Raw genomic sequence first — 19,765 nt, 5'->3', positions numbered from 1 at the left:
CTCCTCTAGAGCATTCTTAGAGAAAACTGTTTTAGAGGATTCTGAGAGAATAACAACATATACTTACTACCTTCCCTGCCCCAGTGCAAACTATGGTTAAACTTTAATGGATTTTTAAAAATCTTTTTTGTTGTGTTATTTATTTAAACTCAGTATTTTAGAAATATTCATTTGAGACAAAAATACAAGCAGTTCCTCTTATTATAAGGGTTTTATTACAGGTACATGATGTATCAGGAGACAGGGAAATCTTCTTAAGGTAGAGCAGGCACAGGGAGGTATGGTGTGCTTGTGCAGCAAGTAAACAGTTATTATCACGTGCTTTACCCAAATGCTGTGTGATGTTTCTGAAGCCTTCCTAATGTCCCCCTCTCAGGGCAGACCCACACACATAGCATTCCCCGGCTTCATCTCCCACCCTTTCTTCTCTGTTCCCCATTCGTTCCCCCCACCCTTTTCTCTTTTGCCCTTCGCTTCTAATGAGTTTCACTTGTCCAGGATCCTAAATGAGGATTTATTTTGTCATTTTAATGACCTGTAAGAACCTATAGTACTAAAACATAAAGTGAACAAGAGCTGACTTGTGTGCATAAAATATGTCTCTTCCCTCAGAAGAGGGAGTGATTTAAAAAAATCTTAATCAGCAGAATAGTTTCCAACATAACTGCATTCTGGAAGCCAGACTAGAGGAAACAAGTTGGCTGCTTACTTAACAGCCCTCGCCAACAATGGTTTCTGAGACCAAAAAGAATGGAGCTTTTTGTTTTGTTTCCAGCCTTGTAATGACTAGTTGAAGTGGGTTTTTCAATATACTTTTTGCTTCTATATTCAGTGCTTAGCTCATTTCTTCCCTCATCTTTGCTTCCCACAATAAGAGAAGAGTTTCTCACATTTGATTAGTGGCAAGTATTCACCAATTGAATCCTATTTTCCATGAGATGAATGATTTCACATTTCTGATTGTGGAACAGACAGGCTTGAGGCTGTTTTCAAACACTCATGTGATTTAACTGAACCCTTCTTGATGGCAGGGACCATAGTTTTGAGTACTGTGTGATGGCATGTTGCTTCGTCAGGGTCATGTTTCTCACTATGACAAAGTTAAGCTAGGCTTTAAGCTCCATGCTTTTTAATCCCCGTTGCCTGTGCCTAACATGGTCCTGGAAGCTGGCACCTGAAAGGTGACAATAACATTTAAATTGAAATGTAACTGAACTGACATAGAAGTTCAGTGATATCTCCAGGTTTCATAAGGCTGTAGCAACATTAAAAACTGGGTCCAAAATAAGCTAGTATGTTCAGAAAACCTTGTCTGGTGGGTTTTCTGAACACCCATGTACACAGTTTAACCAAACTACTGCACTAACGAGAGGGAGCAGTGAGGAATGGAGCTGCCCATGCAAAGCTGACTGAGCTGGCACTCCCCACAACTGGGTGTGAAACCTGGTGAGACTTGGCAATCAGTCCTAGCCAAGGGGGAAAGAAGCCACTCTATCTTTGAGGACAGGCTTCCTGGAGAGACCTGCTCTTAAAAATCTCAAATCTGTGACAAGTCATCACAAATCTGTCCTTTGCTAACTAGATTGCAAAGTGAAGCAAAGCATAAAATGAAAGACACCCCAACTTATGCATGGAAATATTGCCCCAAGGTATTATCAGAGAAGCCAGAGTTTACACATGATGACTGAAGAAATCCAGCTCCATCCTCAGTCCACCAAAACCTGCCACAGGGCAGAGTAAGGAGTGCAGCTGAGCAGTTTCTGTAGCAGACTAGAAACCTATTTAAAAGCATGTGTAAGATTAATTATTCCATGATCTCAATTTTCAACTGGGAGCATTTTAAATGCCCCCTGCTTCTTAAGATAGAGGCAAGAACTACACAGAAGTGCTCAGGATTGAGAGAGGTCCTGGGGAGAAAATTAATGCCTTTTCAAGGTGGGGACAGGATGGCCAGTAAGGAGGCTTCTTTGAGGCTTAGTTACCCTGGTGAGGCCCCACCAGGCTGTGTTCTAAAAGCTTTGACATACTCAAGAGTCTCTTTCATACAGTAGCTTCATAAAGACCTTTTTCTTTTTTCTTTTTTTTTTCCATTTTAGAGATCTTTTGCCTGGTCTGGCAAATAAAGTCATCCTTCATCATTTTAATGTGTAAAACATTTCCAGCCAAAAGTGCTATTGAACTGCGCCAGAGCAAAGGTTCCAACACAATTTTTCTAAGTCACTAGGAAAATAGAGGGCTAAGCATGAGAAACGTATTCTGAAAGAGCAGAAGCAGATTGTAGTTCCATCTCCATGGTGTTACTAAGTAAGAGAAGACAAGGAAAACCTAGGGAAAAAATCTCAGGAAAAAAGGAACATTCAAAAGCCCAGGGCGGGGCGGGGGGTGGGGAGGGGGGGAATGTTGCATGCTGGAAAATCTCCAGAGAGCATCATATTAATGAGGAGTGGCCACTGAAGGGAAAACTTTTGAGGAGGGTGAGGAAGCTAGAAGTCAACAGGAAATAAATTGTGGTTTCTGAAGGTCATCTGAGAGTTAAAAGTGCCCTAAATGTAAAGGAGGCCAGGTCTCTCCAGGGAATGCTAAGAGACTCTCTCACTGAATGCAAGAGTGTGTCCCAGAGTTTCTTAGTTTCTTGTCGGTATTTGATCTGAAAGTCGCCTCAGAGAAGGCCTCTACTCCACAAAGTCAGCCCCATAAACCAAAGATGTGCACTGAGCTGCCTGTCTGAAAGACTTGTAGATTCACAGATCCTATCCCACCGCTTCCTGAGTGTTTCTAATGGACTCTGCAAAGGCCTAAAATGGCAAGGCTCCAGCAAAGAGGCGTGAGACTGGAGAGCAGCATTTTTGTCTTCAGCAACCAAACATCCGTTTCCTGTGAAGCCAGATAGATAATTAGGGGAAAGCAAAACCACATTTTGGGGTCATTGGTCCAACCTTGCAGCTTCTCAACAGAAATCAATGTAGTGAGTCAAAAAGTCTTGTCTGGATTTGCCTCTGTCTGAATGGTAAGTTTCTACCTGGAGCATTCAGCAATGTTTGGCGCCGAAGCCATCCACATGAAAGGTGAAGCCACTGCCCAAATTTATGCATAGATTTTCACAAGAGTTCATTCTCCACAGGCTGCTGAGTTTAAAGGGGGCTGGGTGAGCCAGAGTACACATTCAAATTTGCTTAGGCAATACCAAATCCTGTTAGATTGCAACCTTCTACTGCCAAACTTTGGGAAAACTGCTTAAATTATGGCCCTAATGTCTCTTGTCAGAACACAAATGGATTAAGTCTTCTCCCATTTCCTGGGAAGAAACAAGTAGCTAGGCATAGCTGGGAGCACACTGGGACATTGCAAGCCACAAATGTCTGAATCACCCCGCCAGGTGAGTCCATCCAGTTCTAATCCGAAAGGTGCGCTGAAGCAATACAGACATGCAGAGCAGATGTACAGTGACATACTTAGCAGCACAGAAAGCCCACGTGATTAAAACTAGTGGACGTGCAGGGGAAGCTGTGTATGTGGGCAGGAAGAGTGTGGCTTTGATACAATCTTGCTCCTTTGGTATAGAACATACACACCTCTGGTTCTCATTTACAAAAAATAAAAAATAAAAAAAAGAGCAAAAAAATAAACAACAGAAAACATGCCTTTGGTTACTTCTGCCAACATCTGAGCAAACCTTTAAGGAGCTTCCAGGCAACAGAAATTGGCACTGTGCTTCACAAGTTGGTACAAAATTCTTGGTGCCAAATACTCAGGGAGAACATGCCTGTGACTCTGCAGGAAAATTCTGGAGAAGCCCATTCCCTTACAAAGGGGTCTTTCCTCAATGCCTTTGCAGTGGAAATCCCGTGCAATTCCATGGCACTGGGGCCAGACCCTCTGCCTGGCATGACACCTTGCCTAGTGCCATATGTGTATGATCATGCCTCTATGTTAATGAGTGTGCACTCAAATTCTATCTGACTTTCCCAGTGAACAAGGTTTGGGAAGTCAGAAATATGTTGGGAAGATCACAACATGGATTTTAGACAGCAGAGTGTTCTCTTCCTGGAAAGCCCCCAGCAGTTCACACACTGGACAAAGCCACCGTGATGGGGCCAAACCTGAGTCGGAGTCTGTGGTCCGAGTGAGTGACCAGGCCTCTGGAGTGTCAGGAGGGCTTTATTACCATCTCTATTAGCAAGAGAACTGCTCCCACTTCCATCTCAAACACATTATCGACCCTGGACATCAAGTCTGCCCTAACTCAGTGGACAATGAATGTCACTTTGAAAGCCAAGAGGGGAACGCTCGAGAATAATGCCGACAACAGGGGTTTACGTAAGGGCCCATGTGCAGCTGAGGAAAAATCCCAAATTGGGTCTGGGGTCTGGATTGGTCTTCATCTTTAGAGATATAGACAAAGTCATTGTTCATCCAACTATTCCTTGACATACAACCCCTCGTAATCTAGGGGTCCATCTCCAAGATTCTATAGGAGAAACTATACTCATATTCCACTGACCCCAAGGAACTTACAACATTTATCATAGTAAATAATAACACTTGTAGAGGTGTTTGCATTTTACAAAATGCTGTTGCACATTATCAATAAGGAGGCAAATAAGAAGAGCACAAATTAAGTGAGAATCAGAGAGATCAAAGATTTCTATGTAATAATACATTGAATGACTAGGAACAACAGAGGAGAGAAGACCTACTTCAGGCCAGGATGGGGGAGAGGGAGGAAGGAAAGTTAAATGGCACAGAGGAGGTTTGAAAAATGGAGAAGTGGGGGAACCAGATTATATTCTCTTATCAGAAAATGTAAGCATCTTTTTTTTTCAGTCAGATAACAAAGTGTATTTTGAACATTCTATGTTCCAGGCAATGTATCAGGCACTGGATTTATAGCAATAAAAAGACAGAATCCCTGCATTTCCAATGGGCAAAATGGACAACATGTAAGAAAACAAGATATTTAGATAATGCAATAAGTCCTGTGAAAGAAAAAATCAATAACGTGATAGGACAGTTTTTGCTTTTTTAGTTCTCCACTGTCTGACACTGCACATAACATGTGCTCAGTTAAGTTTAATTAAACATGTGGTAACATAAAACTACATAATACTTCAGAATGAAAGATCCAACAACAGGTTCACCAACTCTTCTGCAGTTGGGATCCATCAAATATAAATTGACTTTAGCCAGCTGGTTATGCTCAAAATAGTGATTGCATGTCTCCACACTCCGTGTTTCCCATCAGTCTGAGCCAAACATACAATCAAATTAGAACAAAATAATGAGGGTAGAAGAGTCCATGATATATAAAAAAATGAATAAAACATTATTATATTATTGTTGAGACAAAATTGTGATTTAAATGGAAAATACCTAATATAGTCTCTAGTCATGACTTTGAAAAGGCAGGAAATGATGTTAAAAAGACAAACAAAGATTGTCTTCCTGAGGTCAGGACGCAACTTCCTGAAAAATGAGATAATCCAAATGAAATAATAGTCATACAACTGGATATATAGTGCCAAAAACAAAAACAAAACAAAACAAAATTTGATTGATTCCCTGTCATTTATTAAATAAGGTAATTTTGTTTGCATTCTATATTGACACGTTAGTCACGTTGTTCCACAGTTAGTCAGATATTTAAATCCTATTCCCATAATATTAACCCTTCTGAAGAGAATAGCTAGAGATAGATGACTCCTGTCAAAGACACAGGCATCAGTCAAAGAGGCAAGATGTGTTAACAGGGTAACAGCATGCAAAACATTATGTGCTTTTACCTTTTGTATTTTCTGTAAATGTTCCTCTCCGCAGGCTGAGTGAAGCTGCCTTCCATGGCAGTGGCAGGGAGAGCATTACAAAAGGAAAATAAAGAGAAAAAACAAGATAATATTCAGCTTCTGATATTCAAAATAGGATTTCTCATCAAGGCAATCGGCTTGAGAGCATAATATGTCAAAAGAAAAAGAAAAAAGAAAGAAAGAACACATTCTGTAATTTTGTAGAATATCAAAAAGCAAGCCTAAAGAACACAGATAATATAGGATCTTCTGCTACATTCAGAAAACAGAATCCTTTGATCTATTGATAACTAGGCCCTGAGCTTAGTATGAAATAGAGCAGGAAAAATCCTGAAAGCTTTTCCTTCTGTCCTGCAAGATTCTAGGAGGACTGTCTTCACACTTGCTGGCTAAAGGAAAGAGATGCAGTAGAGAACTCCAAGGAAGCTTTAAGACAGGCCTGTCTAATAGAACTTTTTGTAATGATGCACGTATTTTATACTTGTGCTGTCCAATGTGGTAATCACTAGACACATTTGGCCCTCGAATGCTAGAGTTGTGGCTGTTATAACTGAGTTTTATTTTAATAATTTATTTTAATTAACTTAAATAGCCAAATATCCCCAGTGGGCTACCATATTGGAGGTCACAACCCTAGAGGATAATGAAGTACCATAATGGAAGAGGTCTAGATCCAATCACTGCTTGGAAGAGAACCAACCAGAACCTCACGATGCCCATCAGAATGTGATGGAGCAAGAAGTAAACATTCATTGTTCTAACATTCCAGAGGCTGTTACAACAGGTAGTGTTAATTACCCTAAATAATACTGGTAGGCACTCTTTTTTTCCTTTTCTTTTCTTTTTAAGGAGGGCACAGCTCATGCGGGCGGCCCATGCGGGGATCAAACTGGCAACCTTGGTGCTACCAGCCCCATGCTCTAACCAACTGAGCTAACCAGCCACCCCTTGATAGGCACACTTACTCAACCTTTTTATAGATGAGAAAACTGGGGCACAGAGGAATTAACTAACTTGCCCAAGGTCACACAGCTACTAAGTGGTAGAAGCAGCATAGAGCCAGTAGTCTGCCTAAAGAGTGCTCACCCACACTCTTAGAATTTTCACTATACTGTAGTCCCACAACATATATGCGAGTAAAAGAAAGGGGGCTGTTCATGGTCCAGACATCTTTGCTTTATATTTTTTACAACAATTGTAAATTTATTAAATTGTATAATCTATTCTCCATGTGAATCACAAGTAATCAAATCCTTAGACAGCCTTACCAATTACAAAGGGTTGAAATGCACATTTCTCACACACACAAAACCTGCTGTCTGGTTTCTTTGGAAATGACAAGACTCTCTGCCATAGGAACACAATGAAAATAGAGTCAGCTGTGCCCAGACCGAAGGAACAAGGAGTTCTGTAAATATAAAACAGATGGGACTTCCGGAGCTGTTCTCATGCATTCTAGCAGTTTTCAAATGAGCTAGGTTTTAAAAATCCATTTGATTTTTCACTAGGATCTGAGTTGATTTAACCTAATAACAATCGTCCAGGCCTCTGAAATTGTCCTCAGTATTATTGCTCATGTGCGCTATCATTCAGACAATGGATGCACTCATCTCCACTTAGAGGAGCTATCATGCCTGATAGTCTCAGCTGGGGCACTGACTGATAAATTGGGCTTAAAGAAGACACTGGGACGTTAACATCTCTGTTTCCCTGGGGTCTCTTGAGTACTTATGTACTCAGTTTACAATATGATAATATCTTCTCCTGCAGACAATGTTTACAAACATTCTTATGTAGCCTGCTCTTAATAAAGATTAAAAAGATACTGTTTACTGACCATCAACTATGTAACATGTAAGTTAGCTGCATTTATATATAATTTATATCACCTTATATAAATCTTAACAAAAATGGAATAATAACGTAATTATCCACTATTTAACAGCAAGTACCTACATAGTCTTTACAATGAACCAGGTACCTTTCCAAGTAAATTAATGTAATAACTCAGTCTTCATAAAAAATGAGAAAAGTACTATAATTTCAGAGGTTGGAAATTGAGGTGAAAGCCAGCTAAACAGCTTGCCTAATGTCCCAGGGTTAGTAAGCAAACCCAGGTGTTCTAGCTCCAGAGGCTACATTTTTCACCCCTTCGCTGTACAGCCTCTCAGTTTACAGCTCAGAAAACACTTGCTCAGGATTACAAAGCTAAAACAGGACAGAGCGGGGTTTAAAACCAAGGTTCATGATCCCAAATTCCAGGCTTCTTCCTCCCTCCCCATCAGTGTTTTCCCAAACATCCTTCCTCCTAAGAATCACTTTTATAGCTTGCTCAAGAAACACCCAGGCCCCATCAGGCTCTCCTGGGACCTGAGAAATTGCAGGAACTGCTAACTGAACCAGAGACCCAGGTGATTCCCATGTTAAGAGACTTGAGAACCCCTGCCTGGCCACACAGTGCCCTCTCCTTCAGACTGCGTTCTTCCACAGCAGGGTGGGAGACTTCCATGGTGGTCGAGTGTCTGGCACAATTTAGTCAACTTTGTGGAGAAGACAGGGGAGGTGATGTGGGTTTAGGAGTAGCACAGTTTTGAGGGGGCTCTCACCACGTCCCACGGTGTGGGTGAGAGTACCAGTGAAAGTACCATGGGAGGGTGGCATGCATCTCATGTGGCTAAACATGCATCATCTGAGTGTGTGTCTCTGCGTCTTCCTGCAGGAGCTACTTGTCCTGCCCCATTTCACTTTGCGTCCGTAGGGCTCATCTGTTCCGTAGTTGGCCTCCTACCCTTTGTGCTTCCCCATTACCAGATGTTGGGAAAATGCAGCTGACTAGCCAGCTCCAACAATTACAAGTCAGCCCTCACCAGAATCTGAAAAGCCGAAGGGGAGGTGTTGGTGGGGACAATTGACAACCATCCCATTCCAGGTGCCAGTATGGGAGTCACAAAGGAGAGGAGGCAGCCACCCACCACCCTGGCATCCAAGTGGAGACATAAAATATTAAAATACATCACTGTCTTCACTTAGCCACTGAATCTGTACCTGTGTCGGTGTGAAATCTGTCACCTCCAGCAGCCTACCCGCTGGTCCCCTTTATTCCTCTGTCCTTCCTCTCCTTCCCAGGCTTTGATTTTGTGTGTGGGGTGGGGGGGGTAGGGGATTATTTATTCATTCATTCATTTCTGTCACATCCTGAGCACTTTCCGATTCCCATATGTAGTTAATGTCCCAGGATATGTATGTTGGGAAAAGTAGTGCATATTTGGAACAAATAGATGGATAAAGCCAATTGAGAACGTGAGAGGTGTTTAAGAACACACTATGGAAAAGTGATTTGGAAATAAACAGTCCACTTGGAATCAGGAAACCGGGACCTTTAGGCCTGATTCTTATCAGCTCTGTAGCCCTGAGCAAGTCAAGAAAATTTTCTCCGTGTGTATTCCCTCATCTCTAAAGAGTGTGTTGGATTATTTAATCTCTTTGTTCTGTTCCTTTACTAAGATTCTATTTTTTGAAAAGTCAAATTCCATTAAATGTGAGGTATTTATTACAACTGAAAAACTTCAAGGGCAGTGTTAGTTTAAATAATAGACAAGAAAACTTGAACTAAGAGCTCAGTAGATGCTTCCCCAAAGTGCAAATCACTTCCATGGAAAATTGCAGCCAGCCAAGCATGATCTCCTCAACGGCCCCAAAGCATAGCAACCTTAATCCTGGCCTCTCTGCCTTCCCACCCTCTCCCAGGACAACATCTGACCTGGATTACAAAGGAGACTTGGAATCTACAACCTTATTGCCTCACAATGTAGCTAACCATTTCCAGAAATATAAGTATCAAGCATAGCATGACAGGTCAAACGGAGTCAGCTATGACAAGAAGCACACAATTAGCTGGTAGGACCACAGGAACTTGGACTGAGAAACCTGAAACCTTTCGTCTGCATCCCTCATTCTTTGGTCCACTCATGGGTTCAGACCAGAATTGTTTTGAGTCTGGCCTTGAAGCAGCTGCACTGAGTTAAAAATGAGTCTGGCCAGCCTGGCAAGAAGATTCAAATCCCCCAAAGAAATTGCCTAATAAAAAGCCTTGGCCACTAAAAGCATAGACTTGAAGAGTTAGAAGGGACATTAGCTATGATTTAGAACAAACCCTTATTTCATAGATGAGAAAGAGCCTTGAACACCCAGAAATATACACCTCACTCAGCCTTGAAATATGAAATATCATTTCATACTAAATTTGGACTCTTTCCTATCATTTTGGTGCATTGTTGGTGCTATCTTTGTCACGTACAAGCAGTCCTCACTGAACACTGTCAATAGGTTCTATGCCTTTAAGCAAAACCACATATAATGAAAGCAATTTTACCACACGCTATTGGTAAGAATAAGAGTTAAGTCCCAATGGCATCTCATCAACATTATAATGAAATGAAGTTGAACAAAACAACTTTGTTCAAGGAACTGCTGTACAGAAAAAGTGGAACTCCTGAATCACAACTGATTTTTCTCCTTATAAGACATTTCCATATGAAAATCTCTGTTGAGCCTCACCAAAAATAAACAAAAACAAAAACAAAGAAACCCTGGGAAATGGATATTATAATTCTCCTTTAGACTTGAGAAAACTGAGGCCAAAATTACACAGCTAGGAAATGATAGAGCCAGTATTTGAATGAAAGTCTTATACTTTCAAATCCCGGATTCTTTCCACCACCCCAAAGTAGCTACCACAAAAGCCCAGATAACAGAGCAAAAGAACTCAAGAATCTGTAAAACGATTTACCAAGGTCAACATACATCCATTATAAACTGCCTGGCCAAACCAGTTGTTTTCTGTCGGCGTCCATTCTGATGAGGCAGGACCAGTTGTTAAATATTTTGAATATCAACCCTGTTATTACTGGCCATCATGGTAGACTTATGCATGGTAAGCAAGGTAAATGCATACTCACCCACTGGATTTTATTTCACCCCACCCAGTGGCAAACATCTGAAATTCCAGTTAGAACATTACTCTCTACCAGTTACAATGTTGTTTAAGCACCTAATAGTTATTGATTGACATAGGAGCTTAGACAATTAAGTTTGTGAACTTATTGTGACGATGTTGCTAACCTTTTTTGATATCAGAGGGATTATTCATTATGAATTTGTACCAACTGGACAAACAGTGAAGTTTACAATTTGGAAGTGCTGAAAATGCTCCACGAAAAAGACAAAAACGACCTGAACTCTTCTCCAACAATTCATGGCTCTTGCCTCAATGTACCAGCTCACACGGCACTGTGTGTGAGGGAGTTTTTAGCCAGTAAACAAATAACTGTATTGGAACACCCTCCCTACTCACCTGATCTGGTCCCCAATGACTTCTTTCTTTACCCAAAGTAAAGGAAATATTGAAAGGAAGACATTTTGATGACATTCAGGACATCAAGTGTAATAGGATGACAGCTCTGATGGCCATTCCAGAAAAAGAGTTCCCAAATTGCTTTCAAGGGTGGACTAGGAGCTGGTGTCAGTGCATAGCTTCCCCAGGGGAATACTTCAAAGGTGACCACAGTGATATTCAGCAATGAGATATGTAGCATTTTCTAGGATGAGTTCGGAAACTTAATTGTCCAACCTGCCATACCGTGTTTCCCCAAAAATAAGACTTAGCTGGACAATCAGCTCTAATGTGTCTTTTGGAGCAAAAATTAATGTAAGACCTGGTATTATATTATATTATATTATATTATATTATATTATATTATATTATATTATATTATATTATATTATATGACCTGGTCTTATATAATAGTAAAATAAGACTGGGTCTTGTATTAAATTTTGCTCCAAAAGACGCATTAGAGCTGATTGTCTGGCTAGATCTTATTTTCAGGGATACAGGGTTTATACTGTTAGTATTGAAGGAAGGATCTGAAAGCTGGCCTTTTTACAGGAAGGCTAGAGAACACAAAGTTTCTTGGGACCAGAGGTGGGAAAATAGAAAAAAGCCCACGAAGCAAGGGGCAGAGACAAGAACGACACAGAACAGGAAGATGGGGCTCCTAGGAAAGACACTAATATTCACCGTCTTGTTTTTACATGACAGTATCAATGGTTGATGCTTTTTCATTCATTATCTAATTTTTATCCTCATTACAATCCTATGAAATCGATATTAACCCCATATTACAGATGAGTAAGCAAGTCACAAAACCAGTCTCTCCCATTTCACACTTTTGTCTCAGGCCAATCCTTCAATTTTCACTTCCTAAGAGATTTTCTAAAGTATTTATTAATACCCCACCCCACCCCTATGCAATATATGGTTAAATTTAGAGTGTCTTGCTCTATGGGTGGAAATGGAGACAGTGAGACTATAAAATATAGTCAAGTCTAAGTAAGGCACACTGGCCGGCATTCTGAAAACCATACCTCAGTTCACTAATTCTTTAAGATTTTCTGAAGTTATAATGAAGCATAAATGCACAATAAAATGTTGGAGTGGCATTAGAAATAATAATGTGTGTGTGAGTTTTCACTGACATTGAAATTTTCATGATATAGGATGAAAAGTACAATTTCACAGCAGTTTAAAACTTGGAGGCACACATTATACTTAGGGTGTGTGCCTGATAGGAAGAGATAAAGACAAAGAGGAAAAAGAGAAACAGAAGTTAGTGAAAAAAAGGAAATATGTTATTAACCTACCAAAAGCTTAATACCAGACATCTATGGGCAGGAAAATGAGGAGGGATTTTATTTCTTTTTTCTTATCTTCACTTCCTCACATTTATACAGTGAAACAAGTGTATTACTTGCATAATAATAATAATAATAATAAAGACGAGTTAAGAAAAACAAAGATATTAGAGGGAAATGTATGGAAAAGGTATTTTAATGACACCTAAGAGTCTTATGGTGCTGAGAGTCACAGTTTCATAATATGAGAAATGTTACCAAGTCTGTACTTTGGTGTAAAAAATATTGGGCTCTTCTCCTGCACTGGTTAAGTAGGGAGAGTTCCGGTTAGGTACAATTACCCAGGCAAAGGCAGAGAAACAAATCTGTGTTTACTCCAAAAGGAAAACACAAAACAACCTTGGAACTTTTCCAAAAGCATACACTTTATTATGTTATTAATTTTTAAAGAATATCTTAATAAACTCAGAGATAGTAGTGGCTTCATATGTGAACATTATGGATTTGCTGACTATATGTATGTAATCCATTAAAAGATATTTATTAAATATCTATTATTTGCTTGACATTCTACTATGCCCTGATATAATCATTCCTGCGACATTTTCCTTAGGGGTGTTTAACCTATATGAGGCATACGTGGCACTCAACTCTTAAGAAGCACCACCACACTAGAAAAAGAGCCCTCCAATGACAGGGAAGACCTATTTTTACTCCTTAAACTACTGAGAAAAATAACCCATCAGCTGCAAAGAGCAACACAAAGGGCAAATTAAAAACAATAAACAAATAAACACTGTAATGAAGAGTTAAAATTTGCTCAGCTTCTTTACTTCCTACTGGTTTGCACCAACAGAAAGAAATGGATGACTGAATTCAGAGTATTTTATTAAATTAAAATTCCTTGGAATCAAAAAAGCATTCTGTGGATTATGGTGTGCGTTACCATAAAAGATAAAGTTTGATGGAGAGTTTCTAGTCCACAGTTGATTTAGAATCCAGAGGATTCTAAGAAAGTATTATAAAAGCTATCATTGAATGCTTTTCATTTCCCTGTGGCCACATATGTCTAATGAGTTCAGTTTGGGGTTCCATCTATTTTTTTCAGCAATGTACACCTGGGAGTTTGGGCACAAAATTATTTACAGTGGGGAGGCTCAAAATTACTTAGCCGTTCAAAACTGGAGTAGCTGTTTAGATGTCCTCTTGATAAGAATGTAGTTCAGCCTGTAATACAATGCCTTGGACTTAGTAGGTATTTGATAAATGGGTTAAATTAAATGAAATCGTTGATTTGGTCAGACCTACACCAATTATTTACTCAGGGCTATGCCAAGATCTCAGGCATTAGAAGAAAGAGAAATTAGAAATATTTATTTTAAATACATGTAAACTGTTGCCAGTGTTTAATATGGCAAGAGTCTAATTTAAACTAACTTGATAAATGGGAAAATGATTACCATTTTTCCCTGAAAATAAGACCTAGCCAGACAATCAGATCTAATGTGTCTTTTGGAGCAAAAATTAATATAAGACCTGGTCTTATGTTACTATAACATAAGACTGGGTCTATAATATAATATAATACCAGGTCTTATATTAATTTTTGCTCCAAAAGATGCATTAGACCTGATTGACCGGCTAGGTCTTATTTTCGGGGAAACACGGTAGCAAAGTATAAGAAAAAAATGGAAAAAGAAAACTGTGGAAATGTCAGGGATATCACAGGTTGTTGGGAAAACTGGAACCAGAATCAGAACCTCAAATGATGCGCATTCTCTCTCTCCAGCTTTCATCTCAGGCCCTCTCTGTGCTGACTTCATTCTCTCTCACTGTACATTGACTTCCTCCATGTGGCGGGGAACATGGATAACACCTGAGAAACACTTTTTATCCTATAGCTTATAGCTCCAGAAAGAAAGGGTTAACTTGTCCTGGTTTTACTAAGAAAACCGCCAAGGAATTATCTGATTGCCCCAGCTAGTAGATTCAAGTGCCCACCTGTCAACCAGTCAACGGTGTCTAGAGGAGCAGGTATGCCTCCTGCATCCCCAGGATGAGAGTGAGGAAAGGAATCACAAGCAAAGAACAGTTATGAGGCGCTTCCTCCAGAAGGAAGGAGGAGGGAGGTGCCGCACAAAGCATCAGCTGCTCATGACAGATAAAAACTGGAATGATCCGTGCAAACAGGTCATTCTTGTTGGTAGGTATCTTTCTTCTTCTCCTTCTCCTTCTCTTCCTCCTCCTCCTCCTCCTCCTACCCCTCCTCTTATTATTATTATTAGAACAAAATGGCGATGCGAACTTACGCCTGCTGCAGGTTGTAAAGGAAACTATAACATGTTTATAGCTCTTTAAAAAAAAAACCTTAAGGTATCATAGCAAAAAACTGCACATATTTAAAATATACAACGTGAAACATTTTGACATATGTATGCAACCGTGAAACCATCACCATACCAGCAAAACGAACCCATCCATCATTTCCAAAGTCTCCTCCTGCCTCTTTCTAGTCCCTCTCTCTTACCTCCCTCCAAATTCCCCTCACATCTCAATGCAACCAGTGATCCTCTGTCACTCTAGCTTGCGGTTTCTAGAATTCTGTATAAATGGAGTCACACTGTGTATACTCTTTCTTGTCTGAATTATTTCACTCAGCATGGTTATTTTGAGATTCATCCATTTTGTACCGGTGGTTCATTTTTTTCATTGCTGAGTAGAATTCCACTGTATAGTGCTATGGACTGAATTGTGTCCCATGTCTCCAAATTCATATGTTGGAGCCCTAACCCCAGTACCTCAGAATGTGACTATATTTGGAGATAGGGCCTTTAATTAAGTTAAAATTAGGTTATTAGTTTCTTCCTAATCCAATATGACTGGTGTGTCCTTATAAGAATTGGAGATTGGGACACCAGAGGACACCTGGGATATGTGCCCAGAGGAGTGACTACATGAGGACAAAGTGAGAAGGTGACAACCTGCCAGACCAGGAGAAAAACCAAAACTGCCAACACCTTGATCTTGGACTTCCAGCCTCCAGAACTATGAGAAAGTAGATTTCTGTTGTTTAAATCACTCAGTCTGTGGTATTTGGTTATGGCAGCCCTACCAAACTAACACATATAGATTTACCATAATTTGTTTGTTATCCTGTTGATGGGCATTTGGTTTGTGTCTAGTTTGGGGTTATTACCAAAAAAATTACCACGAAAGTTCATGAGAAAATCTTTGTATAGATAAATGCTATCATTTATCTTGGGTAAATACCTAGCATTTAGGCCTGTGTGATATGGTGTTATACTAAATCACCAAACAATTTTCAAAAGTGATTGTGCTATATTATATATGGTAGTATATGAGAGTTTTAGTTGCTCCATATCCTTGCCAAAACTCAGTATAGACAATTGTTTTAAATTTAGACATCTTAATAGGTATATAGTAGCTCCTTGTTGTGGTTTAATTTGCATTTCCCCAATGACTAATGAATTGGAACACCTTTCACATGCTTACTTACCATCCCAGTTTCTGTGATGAAGTGTCTTAAAGTCCTGAACTCATTTTTTTTTATTGGAATAGTAATTTTTTATTGGATGTCCAACACTGTAGATTTTTCCTTTTTAAGAACTAATTATCTCTGTATTCCTACAAATATTTTTAACTTTTTTCTGGGATGCAGGTAAATTACATGGAAAATGTTTAATCCTTTTGGATCTTGCTTTCAACTCCATGAGGTAAAACTAGAGCAGCCTTTATTTAGTCTAGGGCTATCTTGCCCTACGAGTAAGGAGAGCCCTGCTGAGGTGTCATGTATTACTCTGTTTGGTGGGAATAAAAATGATCCCCAGTCCTGTCTGCATTAATTCCAGAGATTGTTTCCTCTAATTCTTTTGAATGGTTTTTCCTCAGACTCACCTAATTTGCTCACCCGCATGTGTGAATCTACTCAATGACATACTTGAGGGGGATTCTGTCCCACTCCAAAATACTATCTAGTCTGGTACCCTCCCCTGAAGGCTAGCCATCTTGGCATCCTCACATGCCCAGATCTGTCTCCTCAATTGAGAGAAGCTTCCAGGTGCCCCCCTGGGTTCACTCTTCCTCTAACAAGGTCTGGAAATTTTCTCCAAGCAATAAGCTGGAGTTATCACAGAACTGACCTCATTTGTTTCCCATCTCTCAGTGATCACTGTTCTTCGTTGCCTGACAATTCAATGTCTTGAAAATCATTTATATATTTGGAGTGCTTTTTAATTGTTTCAGTTTGGAAGGTAGAAACAGTCCCTGTTTGTTATTCCATTTTTTTCTGAAAGTGAAAGTCTATAGTTCTTTCTTTCAATATATTTATATATATTTACATATGAAAAGTTATTTGCAATATAATTAGAAGACTTTAATATATGCCTAGAACCCAAGGCCTGTCATATGAAATTTCTGTATTGATTAAAACAGGGCAAACATTTTCTATACAGAGCCAGAGAGTAAATATTTTAGACTTTGTGGACCACCTATGGTCTCTTTTGCATGTTATTTTCTCTTCTTTTCTTTTTTCTTTTCTTTTCTTTTAATAACCTTTAAAAGTGTAAAAAAATGTAAAACCTTTCTCATGGGCTATACAAAAATAAGCCATGAGCTAGAGTTGACCCGTAGGTTATAGTTTGTTGACCTTTAAATTAAGATAATGTAGCCTTTGTAGAAACAAACCCAAAATTTTAGTATATTAGTGCAACATTTATTTCTCACACATGTCTAAAATAGGTATTCTTCATTAGTAGGCATCTAGTCTTACTGTCCAAGTCACAGTTCAGGGACGTCACAGGCTTTCTATCTCATAGCTCCTTCATTTCCTCACCAAGTTTCCAAGATTGCTATGGCAGAAAGAATATGGAGGATTGCATGTGGGAGGTTCTTGTGAACAAGTCCTTGTGGGAATTCATTACTTCTAACCACCTTTCATTGTTCAGAACTTAGTCACATCAGCATGTCTAACCTCAAGAGAGGCTGGGAAACCTAGTTTTGCAGTTGTGTCCAAGAGGAAGAGGAAATGTACTTGGGCTAGCTAATCTTCATTACAATGTCCAATGAATTGAAGTAGCCATGCCCTAATTATCTAAAGTATGCACATCCTTTGCCAGAATATTATTCAACCCATTGGTAACATGCCTAATACGCCAGATGATAAATTTCCATAGTTCCTATGATAATTACAGCCTATTGTTCTTTCATCTTCCTCTATGCTCCCAGCTCCTCAATCCAAGATTTCACATTCTTGCAGGAGTCATCATGACACATCCAATCTTGAAGGCCCCACCCTCCCTTTCTCACTTTCCTTGTCACTCCATTTAAGAAACCATTGCAAAAGTGACTCTACCAAGCTCAAACCTTCAGTTAATGGCAGGATTTCTAAAAGAATTCAGATCTCCTTACCACAGTGATTTTTTTTTTTCATCCTATCCTGCTGCATCTCCCCAAAATATTGAGATAGCTACTAACTGATCTGTGTTCTCTTTGAGGGAAGAAGTTTTGTCTTTTTAATATTCTTTTTGTTACTAGTGTCCAGAACATAGCTAAGTACTCAAAAAGATTTTCTGTATAATTTTGCATCTAACAATGATTGGTCCATTAAATTCCTACATGTAAAAGACATGCCGGTCTTCACTTTAAGAATCAGTCACATTTCCATTAGTTCAAATTCCCTAATAATTTTTCCACCTCCACTGGGACCTTTCTATAATGTACCTTGTTATCAGCTCTGAATTGTTCAGGTGTATAATTATGTTAGTGCGCATTATTAAAACAATGAGCATTTCAATTTAACTGGAGCATAGAAGGCATGAAAATAAACAGTAATTCATTCGTTAATTTATTTAAAAAAGAAATTCTGATGATAGCATGGGGTCCCTTGAGAGCAGTAGATAAGATTGACTCAATTCCACCCCACCCCCAAAACATACACACACACACACACACACACACACACACACACACCACTCAACTTTGTAAGGAGGTCCAAGCTCTTTTGAAATTTCGGTTAATGCATAAGAGCTTGTGTTTTCATGCCAACCCCCCTCCCACCTCCTGGTTCCTATACCCGTTAACTGTACCTTGTCTCTGCTTTGCCCCACCTCAACCCAGATATTGTGCTGTGTGCCATCACTATTTCACACACACTCTTCAATACACCAGATTATCTCAGAGGAAGATTTACCTTAAAGCTGATGAGCTGATGATGCTTAAACTTCCCCCTCACTTAGGTAGGCCCCTTCCAAGTGTCTGTTCCTATTTGCTTCGTTTACAACTTCATGCGCTTTTTCAGAAAGCAGTTCTCCCAAGCTGTATACACTTCACGCCTCTAAGAACTGGGCTCCACATGCACCAAGCACTGCTAGCTATTTTAACAGACATTACTGCTAGCTCCAGGAGTTAGAAATCACCGAACAGATCCGGAGGCTGCCCCCAGCTGCCCTTGTAGTCTCCCCTTCCTCTCTCCTTCTCTATTTCCTTTTCATGCCTTCTTCCTCATCTTTCTTCTCAGGAGAGAGGGGAAAAAACCTGTCCTAATCTAGTTAGAATCTTTATTGCTTGAATATGCCCCTGAGATCTGCTTTTCCACCCTAAACAGCTTATAATCATATTTTTTCCAAACAAATTCTTTACCACTCAGACATCTACTGAGAAGCTATAGGCGGTACAACTCAATTCTGCGGTACAAGGAGGGCGTGGCCCTGGGAGCCCTACTAGGTTCAGTCCTGGTTCTGACTTTACCAGCTAGTGGACCACAGTCAAGACCCAAAGTCTCAGAGCCTCAATATTTCACACACACTCTTCAATACACCATCTATAAAATGAAGCAGGTAGACTGGAAGTGTATTAAATGTAAGCATCTTCAGGACAGAACTCTTACTCTCTCATATATCATAGGTGTTCAATTAATATCTGTTGACTGATTGACTTTAAAATAAAAATAATCTGAACATCACAGACATGTTATAATGATTAAATATAATGAGATGCATACAAAAAGCACAAAAAGTACGCGATGAATGAACCTAGTGCCCGGCCTCAAATATCTCATACTCTAGCAAACAGAAACTGAATACAGTAAAAGAACCTCTAAAGAGATGCAAATACAATAGAGATGAAGGCTGTATTTTGCCTTCAAATCTCTTTTATAACAAAATGAGGTCTACATCCTAAGAGACTCTGAGAGAGATAATTTAGTGTCATCACCTGAAATACCAATTGGGAGGCCTAACCTTAACTGAAACTAG

General features: G+C 39.6%; 1 long non-coding RNA gene across 6 annotated transcripts in view; it reads right to left on the bottom strand.

Moving 5' to 3' along the window:
• LOC141570624 (uncharacterized) overlaps window positions 1-19,765 on the bottom strand; it is a 755,563-nt gene that overhangs the window by 433,264 nt on the left and 302,534 nt on the right. The window contains exon 5 of one of the 6 annotated variants that reach the window (XR_012494839.1): window positions 5,781-5,825. The exons of the other annotated variants lie outside the window; for them this stretch is intronic. This is a non-coding gene — a long non-coding RNA (uncharacterized LOC141570624). The remainder of the gene's footprint in view (window positions 1-5,780; window positions 5,826-19,765) is intronic. 6 annotated transcript variants of the gene reach the window in all.

The sequence above is a fragment of the Rhinolophus sinicus genome, linkage group LG01 (assembly GCF_036562045.2).
Source record: "Rhinolophus sinicus isolate RSC01 linkage group LG01, ASM3656204v1, whole genome shotgun sequence".
In the NCBI taxonomy this organism is placed as follows: Eukaryota; Metazoa; Chordata; class Mammalia; order Chiroptera; family Rhinolophidae; genus Rhinolophus; species Rhinolophus sinicus.
The sequence above is the reverse complement of the archived record's forward strand: the minus strand, read 5'-3'. Positions and strand labels throughout refer to the sequence as shown.